Raw genomic sequence first — 13,831 nt, forward strand, 5'->3', positions numbered from 1 at the left:
TGACCCACGCTCACCCTTCTGTTGTGATTGTGGCAGATCTGGATAAGGCTGGGGTGGAATAACAGGCCTTTAAACAATAAGAGGCGCCTTAGTACACCAGCATGTTCCAGATTGCCAGCTCAAGCTGCATGGATGTCATGTATGTACCCCATAGACTCCAAGGGGGCAATCAAATATGACAGGATACTTTTTTGTTAGATTTCTGCATGGGAATGATTTCAGAGCTGTGTAGAAACACCTCAGTCATGCAGGGCTTTCTCTGGCTCAATTGCATCATACACTGTCCTGTTAGATAGTACACATGCTGAATGTGTTCTGCAGAGTACCTGGACTTAAGTGCATTGGAGGGGGGGATTCTCTCTCATTGCTGGTATTCTGGAACATGAAAGAGCTTGGAACATGGCCAATGTCATAAAGGAGGTGAAGGACTTCAGAGTTACAGGTGACTCGCATGTAAGTCTTACAGAGGCAGGGTTGTGTCCTTTCTTTGTCACTCCTGCAGTGGTAACAGTTGTGTGATAGGCGCCAAGGGCGAATTCACATATTACAAACTCCTCATTTTCCCCACTGTGTCCTATTGATCAAATATGCATTTATTTATTTAAAATATTTTTATGCCACCTTTCTATCCAGTCAGGGTCCACAAGGCAGTGAGAATGAGCATTTAAACAATTAAAAATACAGTTAAAATTATGTCAGTTAAAAACACATAAACCACACTAGAAGGAGGGCCAATAACCTGCTGACAAAAGACATTGATAAAGGGTGTTGTTTGGGTTCTTTCCTGTGAACTCAATGCCAGGCACCACAGGTCAGCAGGGAATGAGGGCTGAAGCTGTTTTCCCAACATAAAATGGCCGTTCAATAAACCTACACATAGCCCATCTGAAGGGGTAAATGCAACTTAATTTGTACTAGTAAAGATTAGGGGTGTGCTCTTGGTATTCGGCTACCAAAATAGCTGCACCATAATAAAAGAGAGAAGAGATTGGATTTATATCCCACCCTTCACTACCCAAAGGAGTCTCAGAGGTAGCTTACGATCTCCTTTCCCTTCCCCACAACAGACACCCTGTGAGAGAGCTCTTTTGAAAACTGCTCATGAGAGAACAGTTCCAAAAGAATTTATGACTGACCCAAGGTCACACCAGCAGCTGCATGTGGAGGAGTGGAGACTTAAACCCAGTTCTTCCAGATTAGAGTCCACACTCCTAACCACTACACCAAACTGGCTCTCTAATATAAAAGCTGATATTATTCGGCTTTTGTGCATGGCCTTTTGAGTTCACTCGCTGAGTTGTACTGCTGCAGTAGCATGACTCAGCAAGTGAACTCAGCAAGCATTTTCCTTCTCCATTATACCTTATGGGGATGGTCCCCATAGAGTATAATGGAGCCGAATAAATTAGAGTTTCCTGAATATTTACCTGAATTCCAATATAAAACTGATATTAGTATTCAGGAATATTCGGGAATATTCCTGCACACACACACCCCAATTCAGGTCTATTGGACCTGAAAAAAAAAACCCTCAGGTTTCATAGCTGAAGACAGAGAGTGCCACATCAGCAACTTTGTTACTGGTTCACCTTACCATCCTATAATCGTTTACTTTCACCCCTGCCCCTCAGTACATGTGTAGCCCCCAGTGAGGCAAATAGTGGTTCCTCAAGGCCATTTCAGGTCAGGAAAAGGGTGTGGAAGGGAGGGCTTAAGTCCCCTGTCCCTATACACCACAGTCTCAGTTGGGCCCAGATATGCCTGGGAATTAAGTTTTGAGCACAGAATTCCACATGTACATCTGGATCAATAGGTCACATGGGAACCCAAGGACGTAATGTGTGATTTGACCATAACGGGTGAAGCTTTCCTATCAGAGAGATGCAGCAATGAAGAAAGCTTTCTCTAGTTGCTGCACCTATGTGCTAGAAAAGCTTCACCTGTTGATTTTGTACCTGCTGCACAAGTCTTAAGGCACAGAAGAGCATAAAACTTGTTTTGTGCCAGACTGAGCAAGTCAGCTTCCTGTTGCTGTTCACAAAGCAGGAGACAAAAATCTAGAGTTATAAATTAAATCCAGAAGTAAGAATATAAAATTAGCTAAAACCTAAGCTTGCAATACAAAATGCATACCTTGAAAAAAATCCTGTTAAAAGCAATGGGAATTTCTTCAAAGTAAAACATTGCTGTAAATGAAGACATTAACATGAAGTATTAAGATGTTAGATTCTTCCAACTATAACATGCAAAACTGAGCTTAATAAAAACCCAACCTGGGCTCTTATATACACAACCACTATAAAGAGCCACTTCCTTTAACAAGAAGAACAGCAAATGGAGTTGAACTGGTAAGTAAATCTGTGTAATATCTGTCCACCAGTGTAGAGAATTTTACCACATCCACCACATTGGATAGCCAGGGAAGCAGATGGACAGTAAAATCTTACTACATGGCAAGATGTTACAGATGACTTGGTGGCCATATCATCACTTAATAATCAAATTAAGTTATCCTTTGAAAATTTTGGCTGAATACTAGGGTTGCTAACATCCAGGTGGCACCTGGAGATCCCCTGCTATTACAGTTGATCTTCAGATCACCAAGATCAATTCCCCTGGAGGAAAATGGCTGCTTTGGAGGGTGGGGACTCTCTGTGGCAATAAGCCCTGCTGTCGTCCCTCCCCAACCTCCACTCCCCAGATCTCCAGGTGTTTCCCAACTCAGACCTGACAACTCTTACCTAATACAGGTGAATGCTTTCAAACCTTGAGGTTCCAAACAGTGGTGGTGGGTTTCCCTTGAGTTTCTCGTTTATGCCCTAACCTAGATAGCTGAGGCTAGCCTGATCTCATCAGATCTTGGAAGCTAAGCCGGATCAGCCCTGGTTAATATGTGGATGGGACTACCAAAGCAACTGATGGCAAACTGCCCCTGAATATCGCTTGCTTTGAAAAAACTGGGGTAGCCATGAGTCAGCTGCAACTTGATGGCAGAAAAAAAAACTTTTATAGCTTAACATAAATTCACATGTTTCTTCAGGTCCATGGTCTTACTACGCCTCTGCAGTGGCTTCACACACAGTGGCTTCATGCACAGCTTAAGTTGCCATTCTTTGTCTCATGAAGCAATGACCCAAGGGTAGTTGTGACTATCCCAAGTCTTGGTTTGCATGAGATTGCGTGGGCTACCAAGTTTCTCCTTCACTGACATTAAACGCCACAGATAAATGAAAGATACTAAAGTAGCCTCTCTACTGTGGCTGCAGAGGAGAGAGAGCTGTTAGTTCAGATGTATGTGTTGCCCTATCTTGAAAGCCTGTTGACTGATTTTGTGCAGAAAGGTATGAACATTTGGAGTCTTCAGGCAATTAATGAACTGTTGCTAAGTTTCCTTGCTGTAGGTTGTAATACCCACCCTTATACAGAGCAGTCAGCCTCTCGCCTACTACTATCAGACCTGACAAAAGATTTCCAGAACCTCAGGCAGAGGCACCCATTCTAAGAACTAGGCAAAGAGGAAAATAGAAATGGGGGGGGGGGTTTGGTAGGGGGGGGGCAGGTTTAAAATGTTGGTACCACTCCCATGAGGCAGCCTGACACTAAGTCAGACCATTGGTCCCTCAGAGTCAGTATTGTCTACTCCAGGGGTGTCAAATATACAGTCCATGAGCCAGATCCGGCCCCTGCAAAGCCCCAATCCAGCCCAAGAGCAACTGGCTGTGTGCTGCTTCCTGTTTCTTACATCACAGCTCCTTTAGGCCAGTCTCTCCTATTTCCTGCTTCAGAGGAGAGAGAGAAAGCTTTGCCTCGATTGGGTGGGGGCTCCTCCCCACTCCTCTGGGAAGGGGAGGGAAAGACCCAGAGAGAAGGGGGAAATGGCATCTTATGGTCACTTTAAGATGACCAGCAATACTTTATTCCTGGCATACGCACACTTTTTCTTCAGAGAGAGGATGGGAGAGAGGGAGCCAGAGGGAGCATACCAGAAAGGGAGAGTTCTGTGTTTAAGACCAAAAATCATTTTATTCCAGGTATAAGGGGGAGAGACAGTCCTGTGTTTAAGACCAAAAATGTTTTATTCCAGGTATAAGCTTTTTTCAGCAAGGACTCTTCTTCTTTGGGGGGGAGGGGGGAGGGAAAGGGCCAGAGAGACCATGCCAGAGAGATAGGGGGGAGTCCTATGACACTTGGAGAGACCCCCTTTCCACCTAATCAAATCACACTTGTTATTGCCATTCAGCATCTGAAATCATCTTTATAGAGTTATATCTCCAGTACCTTGTGTTACATTTTATGGCACACATGACCCAGCCCGACAAAGTGACATTTATGTCAGATGGTCTACTCTGAGTGGCACTGACTCCAGGATCTCAGGTCAAGGTCTTTCACATCCTTCATCCCTTTAACTGGAGATGCTGAGGATGGAACCTGGGACCTTCTGTGTACAAAACAGATGTCCTACCACTGAGCCATGGGTGGTGGCATGCTTTAAATCCTAGCTCAACCCTGTTCTCGAACTTACATTCTACACTACATTCCAGTTCCCCCCTATAATTATCTTGGGGCATTTTTTGTTTCCACAGTACATTGAGGTCACCCCAGTTTTGCCCCACACTTGTCCCAGGATAAACAGATGCTGTTATAACCAGGAATAAATGCAAGGTATTGTGTTATGAGTTGAACTTTGATAAAACCAGGGATGAGATCCATGTGCGGAAAGGACCATTATGTGAAAACTGATTCCACAGCCTATCTGAGCTGTGGATTGTAAGGTGGGGGGCAACCTCTGTTTTATCTGTGGGGGGGGGAAGTGTAGGTGTCCAAACGGGCCAACATGAGTAGATGAAGAGTAGTTCTCAGTGTTTAGGTTTCACAGTGTGACAGTTAATGACTTCTGCAGGCTGTGTCTGCGTTTTTATAAGGTGGCACACTACACCTGATTCTGTTCCACAAAAACCATTTTGTGGTTGCGATCCCACTGGTGCCAGGATTATCCTTGGCAAGTGAGTGTGCATTTCTGTGTGCATGTATGTACAGAAGATTGCTGTAGGATAGATAATGGGCTTACAAAAATGGCTGGCTGAAATCAATGTAAACTGCCCCTCCCCCCCAGGACTGACCAAATGAACTTCTGATTCTACTAGATGTTGTGATCCTGAGCCCCCTCATTTTAAGGATGTATGTTCACCTGCCTTTCATACAGCTTTTGGGGATTTTTACTGCCCTTGAGCTACATTTGGTATCCCATTAATGACACAAGTAACAGCGTATACTTTTCAGCCATACAATCACACTGTCCCTAATGCAGAGCCTTGGAAAGTCTGAGGTGAACAGTAGCAAAGGGAGCATTGCATGACTGTTTTGGGCAGTGTCAGGGGACAGCTGATGAACATATCCTCCAAACGATGTATTACTTGGAAACAGCAATCCTGTGCCAATTACATGGCAGTAAGCCCTACTGGGTGCAAGTGGGACCGGCTTAGTTCTGAGGAAAGTCTAAGGATCATGTTGTACGAGTGGACATACAAATGTACACAGGCCCCTGAACCAAATTGCAGTCTCTAATGTACATAGTGGTGTTACCCAGGTGTGCTTATCCTATTTCCTGTGCCAGGCTTCTTCAACAGTTTCCTATAGGTCAGAAATAGCAGCTATTATCTTCGTTACCACAAATGGGCGCAATAGGCAAGTCCCCAGTTTTGCCAGAATGAGAAGATAACTTCAGGGCCATGGCTAATTTCAGAAAAAAGGAATGGGGCCTGGATCGCTGCTTCTGAGAGGAGGCAGAAGTGGGTGGGTGGCATATAGCTGTGTTTTGTATTTTTATCCCACCCTTTTTCCTAAGGAGCTTGTCCTCTCCTCCATTTTGTCTTCATTACAAGCCCATGAGGTAGGCTAGTATGACTGACCTAAAGTCACCCAATAATTTTTGGAACAAGTGGGGACTTGAACCCAGGGCTCTTCACTCCCAGTCTGACACTGTAAGCACACTGAGGTGTTCATACACGAGTGGGGGGGACCTACCTTCTCAATACAGCACCAAATCCAGGAAAAAGCTTTGCCTATCTGCCCACAATGCAATTTTCCCCATCTCATCAATTAAGGCCATAGTTGCCTGCTTCAGAGGGTGGTCCAGCCCAGTGATATAGGGTAAAAGCAGCTCCTCCTCCTGTTCCTCCTGCAGCCTGTTAAATGAACTTCATGTGTGAACAGTCTCATGTAGCAAATGTCAAGGCCTCCTTTCCTACCTGCGTCTCTTTCATGGAGGCAAAGTGCCTGTGAGTGGGTATGATGTCTTGGGGGGGGGGCTCTGGTTTCTTGTCCTTTCCTTGGCTGTCACCTTCTAGGAATGTGCCAGAGTTCTGTATCTTCTTGTTATATTTATTGCTATGACTGTGCCTTGAATAAAGTTATGTCACCCAGCTGGCGCCTGGGGGGGACTAAGCTGCACCATGTTTATGCCGAGAGTAATACTTACATGCCTTGAACTGGATAGCCCAGGCTAGCCTGATCTCATCAGATCTCAGAAGTTAAACAGGGTCGGCCTTCATATTTGGATGGGAGACCACCAAGGAAGTCCAGAGGTAGACAATGGCAAGCCTTGAAAACCTCATAGGATCACCATATGGCAGCTGTGACTGGACAGCAAAAACAACAACAAACTAACACAAAAACCATGCCTTGCTCAACATGCTAGAGTTCCGAGAAGCAGTGAGATTTTGAGCACTTGTTAGTAGTGACAGGAAAAGCTCAAGAACTTCAGGACTGTTTGCTCCAAAGAGTCATAAACCTACCAGTCCCAACGAGGCTTAGGTACAGCTTCTTCCAAGAAGAGTGGGGCTCCTGGATGTCTACGCAATAATTGTACCAGGCTGGAAGAACAGATAGACCTGCTTAGCATCAATTAACTGGGGGGGGACATGTAACCTTTCTCCCCCACTGCTTATAGTGTGTGTTCAAAAAACCCATCAGAATAGCAGGCCCATAAATCAGCGATAAACAATGATCATGAGAAACCAGCCCCTACTTCATAGCACCAGGGCTAGGTCTAATTTGCAACTGCACTCCAGCAGCTAGCTAGAGCTCTTTGCTACAGTGATGAGGCATATTTTCTATCAACTAAGTCACCAAATATTAAGCGCTCAATAGCAACCCTCACTCACCTGCTTCGTGGGTCTCTGTGGCCAGTCCAGCCCCTTGAGCTTTGGCCAAATGGCAATCATACAACCCTTCCCTTAACACCCAGTTTCCCCATGCTGTAGTAGAGGCTGAGAATGTAAAAACTCATTCAAAACATTTTGCCACAGTACACAAGTAGAAAGGAAAGGGTGGCCTGGCCCATCCCACCCCTTTCAATTTGCCAGTTTGTTTGGCATTACTGATGTGGGCAGAGGTATGAGCCAGAAGGCCTACTCCACCCAAAGCTGCCTGTCCCCGCCTCTAGCAACAGTGTATTGCTAGACTGGAAAGGGGATGCCTATTCAACACAACCAAAATGATCGTAAGTGATCAATTTAGCCAACCCGCATCGAGTTACCTCCATTGCTGAGTTCACTAAAAAGCTGAGCTGGAAGTGGCTGTATTGCACAAGCACATAATCTGGCTGTCAAGAAACCTCTGCTGGGTATGGTGGTGGTGGTGAGGTTGCCAGGTGCTCCCCCACTCCAGCCACCAGCTGGGGATGGGGGAGGTCGGGTTGTCAGATCCAAGTTCGGAAACTCCTGGAGTTCTGAGGATGAAGCCTGAGCAGGACAGGGACCTCGGTGGGGGTACAACGCCACAGAGCCCACCCTCCAAAGCATCCATTTTCTCAAGGGGAACTGATCGCTGTAGTCTGGAGACTAGCTGTAATTCTTGGGGATCCCCAGATCCCACCTAGGGGCTGGCTGACGGCATGCGCTAAGCGTCCGAATAATAAAGAGTTCAGGTTGTTGTATAGGAGCTATATACAGTGGCTTTTATTTACAGATATATACACTCATGTGACAGGGTCACCAGATACAGATTGCACTAAGTTGCATCAGCTCAATTAACTGTCACCATGAGTTGGCAAAATGACTCTGATTGGTGCTAGTAATGTATATAAGGAATGTAGTCCTATAGTCAGTGTTCCACACCTGTGGAAGAGTGTTCTGCGAAGCACCTTGTCAGTCAGTTCTGTGAATCTGGAAAAAAGGGCATGGTGAATGGACTAAGTGTATATATCTGTAAATAAAAGCCATTGTATATAGCTCCTATACAGCAACCTGAACTCTTTATTATTTGGACGCTTCACGCATGCCGTCACTGGCATCCCTAGGTAGTGGTCAGGAACAGAAAGAACAACTTCACAGGGTCCGATAACTTCATGAGGTCTGACTAAATATCTGTCTGACCCAGCTACATGACACCACCATATAACACAGAGAACAAGAGTGAAAGCACAAACTGTGTAGCCCCCCATACACCTTCTCAAGCCACCATTGATATCACACAGAGTGTAGAAAATGAGAAAATGGACAGATAACTTTTTCTTTCTCTCCTGTAGTACTAGAATCCAATTAACTTGATGGGCAATAGATTCAGGAAAGACAAATGGAAGTACTTCATTCAACAAGTAAATTGAGGAACTCACTGCCAGGGGACTTAGGGATGGCCACTAGCAAAGATGGCTTTTAAAAAGGAGTTAGACAAAATTATGGAAGGTACCCTCTAACCACCTCCACATTCAGAGGCAGTAAACTTTTCAATAGCAATGCTAGAAGGCAATTTCAGGGAAAGACCTCATCCCTCTATGCCCTGTTTACTGGCCCTCCGGGGCAACTGGTTGGCTGTTGTATGGAGAAGTACACTGGACCAGATGCATCACTGGTCTGATCAGTAGATCTCTTCCTTTTTAAAATGTGCTTATTATAGGTCTCAGCTTCCTGGTCAAAACAGGACAGCCCCTCTGTTTAGCTGGTACAGCACAAGTCTAGATAATACATAGCTCTCTCTGTGTGTGCACGCGTGCGTGTGCACACACACACATAGTATAATCTCCTCCATTACCTTGCTTCCACCCAGAATGCCAATTCCCATCATACTCAGCCAATGAGAAAGGACTACCTGCTGCTGTTGTAGGCAACCATCTGCCCTGGCAAACTCCTGCTTCTGTAACCATGGAAATTGGAGCTCCCACAAACCTAGACTGATTATGTCAGGATTGTTGCTCTAATATAGACAACAAAGATGGGATGATAACAAAAGCTGTGCTGTTGAGGGGAACCAATTACTTCCTTTGGGAAAGACATGGAGAGGGGGGGGGGGGGGGGGGGGGAGAGGGTGAGGCATGTCCAAACTGCCAATCATGCCCCTGCCCAGCAATTCCAAGCCAAGATAATTTTATTATATCTCCACTCACATCCAACACTAACCAGCACTTTTACTACCAGTTCTTGAGTGTTCTGTGCACACAGTGCCAACCAAACAGCTGATGTGCTTGGGACTCAATCCACCAGGCCTTTGCAAAGCTAGCACGAATTTTTGGCCAGAATCTGACCACTCATACCTCCTCCTGTCCCTGCAGCAATAAGAAACACTTTTTTAAATTCTGTATTTATTTTTGCTTTAAATTTTTTCTCTAAAATTGCAAGATGACAACAAATGTCCCTTAGGGCTTCAGTCACAATTTCACTTTATTATGTCAATTAGTTCTGCGTATACATACATTTCTTTTATAAAGATTCTGATCCCTGAATTTTGAGTTATGTTAAGGTTCACCCCTTCACCATCCTCCCCCAGGCTTGGAAAAACACAGGAAATACAGGCAGCACCCGGGTCCAGTACCTACCAGGTCCTGTATCTTGAAGAACTGCATTGAGGGATGAATTTCACCAGGTATAGTTTTTCCCATCCCAGTGCTGCAGTAACTGCAGACATGCCCACCTGGTGGGTTTTTCCCTTCTGAAAAACCCCTAAAATGACAGAAGTCTGGCCCAGCTACAGATAGTTTCTTTCCCCATTTCTCATCTAAGACAGAAATGGAGGATGGCAGGAAGAAGACAGCATTTCCTCTGGGTCAATGAACAAGTCACAGCTGATCCAAGAGCATGGGAGCAAGCTGTCATGTCCAGAAAGCAAAACAACATCACACTTCCTCTTATCACCACTTTCCTAGTGGATGAAATACAATATTTTACATTGCAGAACAGACATGGCACGTAAAGCATTGCAAAAAAACAGTCTGAGGCACACCAAGAACAGTTTTTTAAAAATTATTTGACAATTCACCAAAATATGACATGAAAGAACGAAGAGTTAAAGAGGCATCAGAGGCTTTGCATGCCAGGGGGAAAACCAAGCTAAAACCCTTTCCCTGAAACACTAGCTTTCTAAGTGTGGGGACTTTTTTAAAAATGTAGGAGTGTTCAGTTGTATGAGTCCTTGCCTAGAGTCCAACCAATGTAATAGGCTTATCTCCTCACCTACTGTCTGTGGGAACATGGAGATGACTTTCATGGTTCTGAACCAATGAATCACAGTTATCCATTTATAATGTCAAAAGACAAGACTATGGGCCCAAATCCAAGCCCTGCAAAACAAAACTCTGGCTGCGGTCACACGGAGCATTAGCCACGCTACTGAGACGGATGATAGGCGGATTTTCCGGGTGCGATCACACCGCAACATCTGGGAAGCGTAGAGCTCCCATGGCGAACCCGAGGCTTCCCGCCGAAGATGCGGAGTTAAAAACTAGTACCTCCGAGATACTAGTTTCCAGAAACCGCGGGGCAAGGGCTGGCATCTGATCGCGTTTCCGGTGGTAGTCCGTGGCAGCTGGCGCCCGCCCATGTCCTGTCGCAAACAGGTTTTTTTCCCCAAGTCTCCACAGGATGTGCACAAGTACCCAACGGCGCATGCACACGAAGAGGAAAGCGAAAGTTCCGTTGCTTCGCAGAATCGCGCATGCCGTTGGTGAGATCGCGCCACACCGCTTCTTTGCCGCACTGCAGGATCATCATGTGATCGCCACCTCACCCCTACCCACGGGACCTCGACGGGACGTGTGATTGGGCGGCCGCGCATTATTTTGCTTCGGGCCAAACTGCCACGCTTCCCCCCCGCATTTTACGGCCCGTGTGACCGGGACCTCTGTGGCACAGATCGTGTGTGTCTTTTCACAAGCAGTATTAAAAACTCCCAATGCACTTGAAGCTGGTACATCGGTGTCATACAAAGGGTTTTCTCTTGACAAGCCAGTTAATTTCTGGGCATTAAATATCTCACAACACAATTTTTCAGCTGGCTATTTCTACTAGATATCCTGCCAGCCCAATAACCCGGTCTAGTCTCTAGGGACTTCACATTACATCTGGCTACCTTCTTCCCCCTCCCTTGAGGGAGAACAAAAGCACCATGTCCCCCCCCAAAAAAAATATGACAAATTCAGGGCCCTACTAGGTTCCAGGGGTTATGGTGCAGTGCAGGGTAGTGGCTCAAATGTCAGACTAAGACTGAGGAGACCTGGGTTCAATCTCTACCTAGCCATGAAGCTCACAGAAGAACCTTGGGCCAGGCACACTCTTTTTCAGCTTTAGCTATTCTCACAGAGCTGTTGTGGGGATAACACAGAAGACCATGCACACCACCCTGAGCTTCCTCAAAGAAGGGCAAGATAACAGATGTGACAGATGAACAATTTGCCTAGGAGGGAGCTTGGAGAGGAAAGGGGAGGCACCTGTGCCAAAGGTTTGCGGCAAGTGGGTCAAGCCTGTGCAGCCCACTGGATTAGTCTGCTGATGTGCTCAAGCATTACATCCAACCACATCCAAAAATATAGAGCAAATCTGATCACTGTGGACAACAGTCTTTGTTGTTCATGCCATGTCCTAATTGGTTTTGTTTATTTACTTCATTTATACCCTGCCTTTTCCCCCAACGGGGACCCAAAGCGACTTATGTCATTCTCCTCTCCTCCATTTTAATAAGAAATTCCGCTTTGAAAACCAGCATCCGAACATAGTTGTTCAGAAGTGTCTGCCTCTCCAGGAATATGCAGATGCCAAGGACATCACACTTCCAAGTCTCTTCCAAACCTAGATGGCTCACAGCATCAGCTAGATCCACTATCAGTTTCTCCAGTAAAATAAAGGTTCAGAGGAAGCACTCATACTGACAAACAGCACAAGGCAGACGGATCACAGCTTGATTGGCAGCCTCGCTCCCCCCCCCCCCCAAAAAAAAGACCTTTAAAATGTTACTATCATAATCCTAGCTGGATTAAAACCGTGGCTATTCAGTCAAGATCAACAGACACATTTCGTACCTTGGACTGCAACTTCTGTGCAATTTTTAGACACATCGAAATAGTTATCAAACACCTCTAAAACATCCCAGGAACAAGCCATATCACAGAGAGACTGCACTGAGCATTCGCTTGCTAAAACAAAGAGAGAAGGGGGCAGGTTTTCCCCCCATAAAGATACTTCAGTGCTACACTAAATGAGACTAACATAGACCGTATATTTACACAATACAGCCAGCGCTTTCACACATGAAGGAAACGCATGACCAGGAGTGGACAATGGCCTGCCTTTTTTGTCTTAAGACCCAGTCACCCACAGGATGCAACCAGATTCATCTTTACCTGAGAGTAAGCTCCACTGAACACAATGGATTTAACTGACTACTGTACATCCCACCTTTCATGAAACTCAAAGATGCTTCCTTCCAGGTACGTGTGTATAGGATTGTGTCATCAGCCTGCTAACTGAACTATGGGATTTCACCCACACAATATAACTACCAGGTACTAGAAGGAAGGACAATTACAGCCAAATTACACAGTACATGGGAGAATGGTGACTGAGTCCTCCTGATGTTTTAATGTAAGAAAGCATCCACAGGAGGCCTCAATATAGGTCACAGGACTGGAGATGGGGATGAATTCTTTCCGCAATAGAAATTGTTCTCCACATCTTGTTTTAGCCACAGTAGGAGGGAAAGACCCATACTGCATCTTTCCTTATTTGCCCTTTTATATAGTAGCCATCTACCAGGTGATTCCTATTGGGAAAATTATATGGGGGAGGTTTAAATCTACTTCCTGCTATGTCATGCTCCAAACTAAATCCATGCCCTCCCACACATATATGAAGGAGCCTTATAGTGAATCAGACCACTGGTTCACCAAGGTCAGTATTGGCAGACTGGCACCAGCAGTTCGGGGCCTCAGGGAAAGGTCTTTCACATCACCTACTTTCCAGTCCTTTATAACTGAAAATGTTGGGGATTGAACCTGGGACCTTCTGCGTGCAAAGGAGAGGCTCTTCCACTGAACCAAAGCCCTTCTCCAGCTGTTTTTTAATGTTAAAAATGTTGGGCGATCCAATCACAGGTGTACAGCTTGGTTCTTAATTTGTTACAGATGTGTGAAACACAGGTGACTTGTGAGGGGCCCAGAACCTATCACTAACTCTATCAGAGTGTCTTTGGTGTCGGTGGGTTAGGTGGAAGGATCACAAAAACAAAACTAAACTATCATGTGGCTATCACAGAGGGTTCCGCCACCCAACCCACTGGGCGGGATTCTACCAACTATTCCATTGGTGAAAAAGGGAGCAAAGTCCCCCTTTGCCCACCCAAAAAAGACAATGCTAGGCATCACGGGACTTGCCCGGACAAAACCCACATGGGATGGGGGCGGTATTAAGGAAGAGAATTGGGCCAGACTGAGTGAAAAGGCTGACTAGATCCCATCCTTCTACACAATCAGACCCCACTTGCCCCTCTCAGAATTCCCCTTTGGGGCCATCTGCTCCATCCCAAAGGCAAGTTGCTTTAAATAGTTTAAATGTTTTAAACTAAAATA

Source organism: Gekko japonicus, unplaced genomic scaffold, assembly GCF_001447785.1.
Source record: "Gekko japonicus isolate JY-2015 unplaced genomic scaffold, Gekko_japonicus_V1.1 scaffold3, whole genome shotgun sequence".
Classification (NCBI taxonomy): domain Eukaryota; kingdom Metazoa; phylum Chordata; class Lepidosauria; order Squamata; family Gekkonidae; genus Gekko; species Gekko japonicus.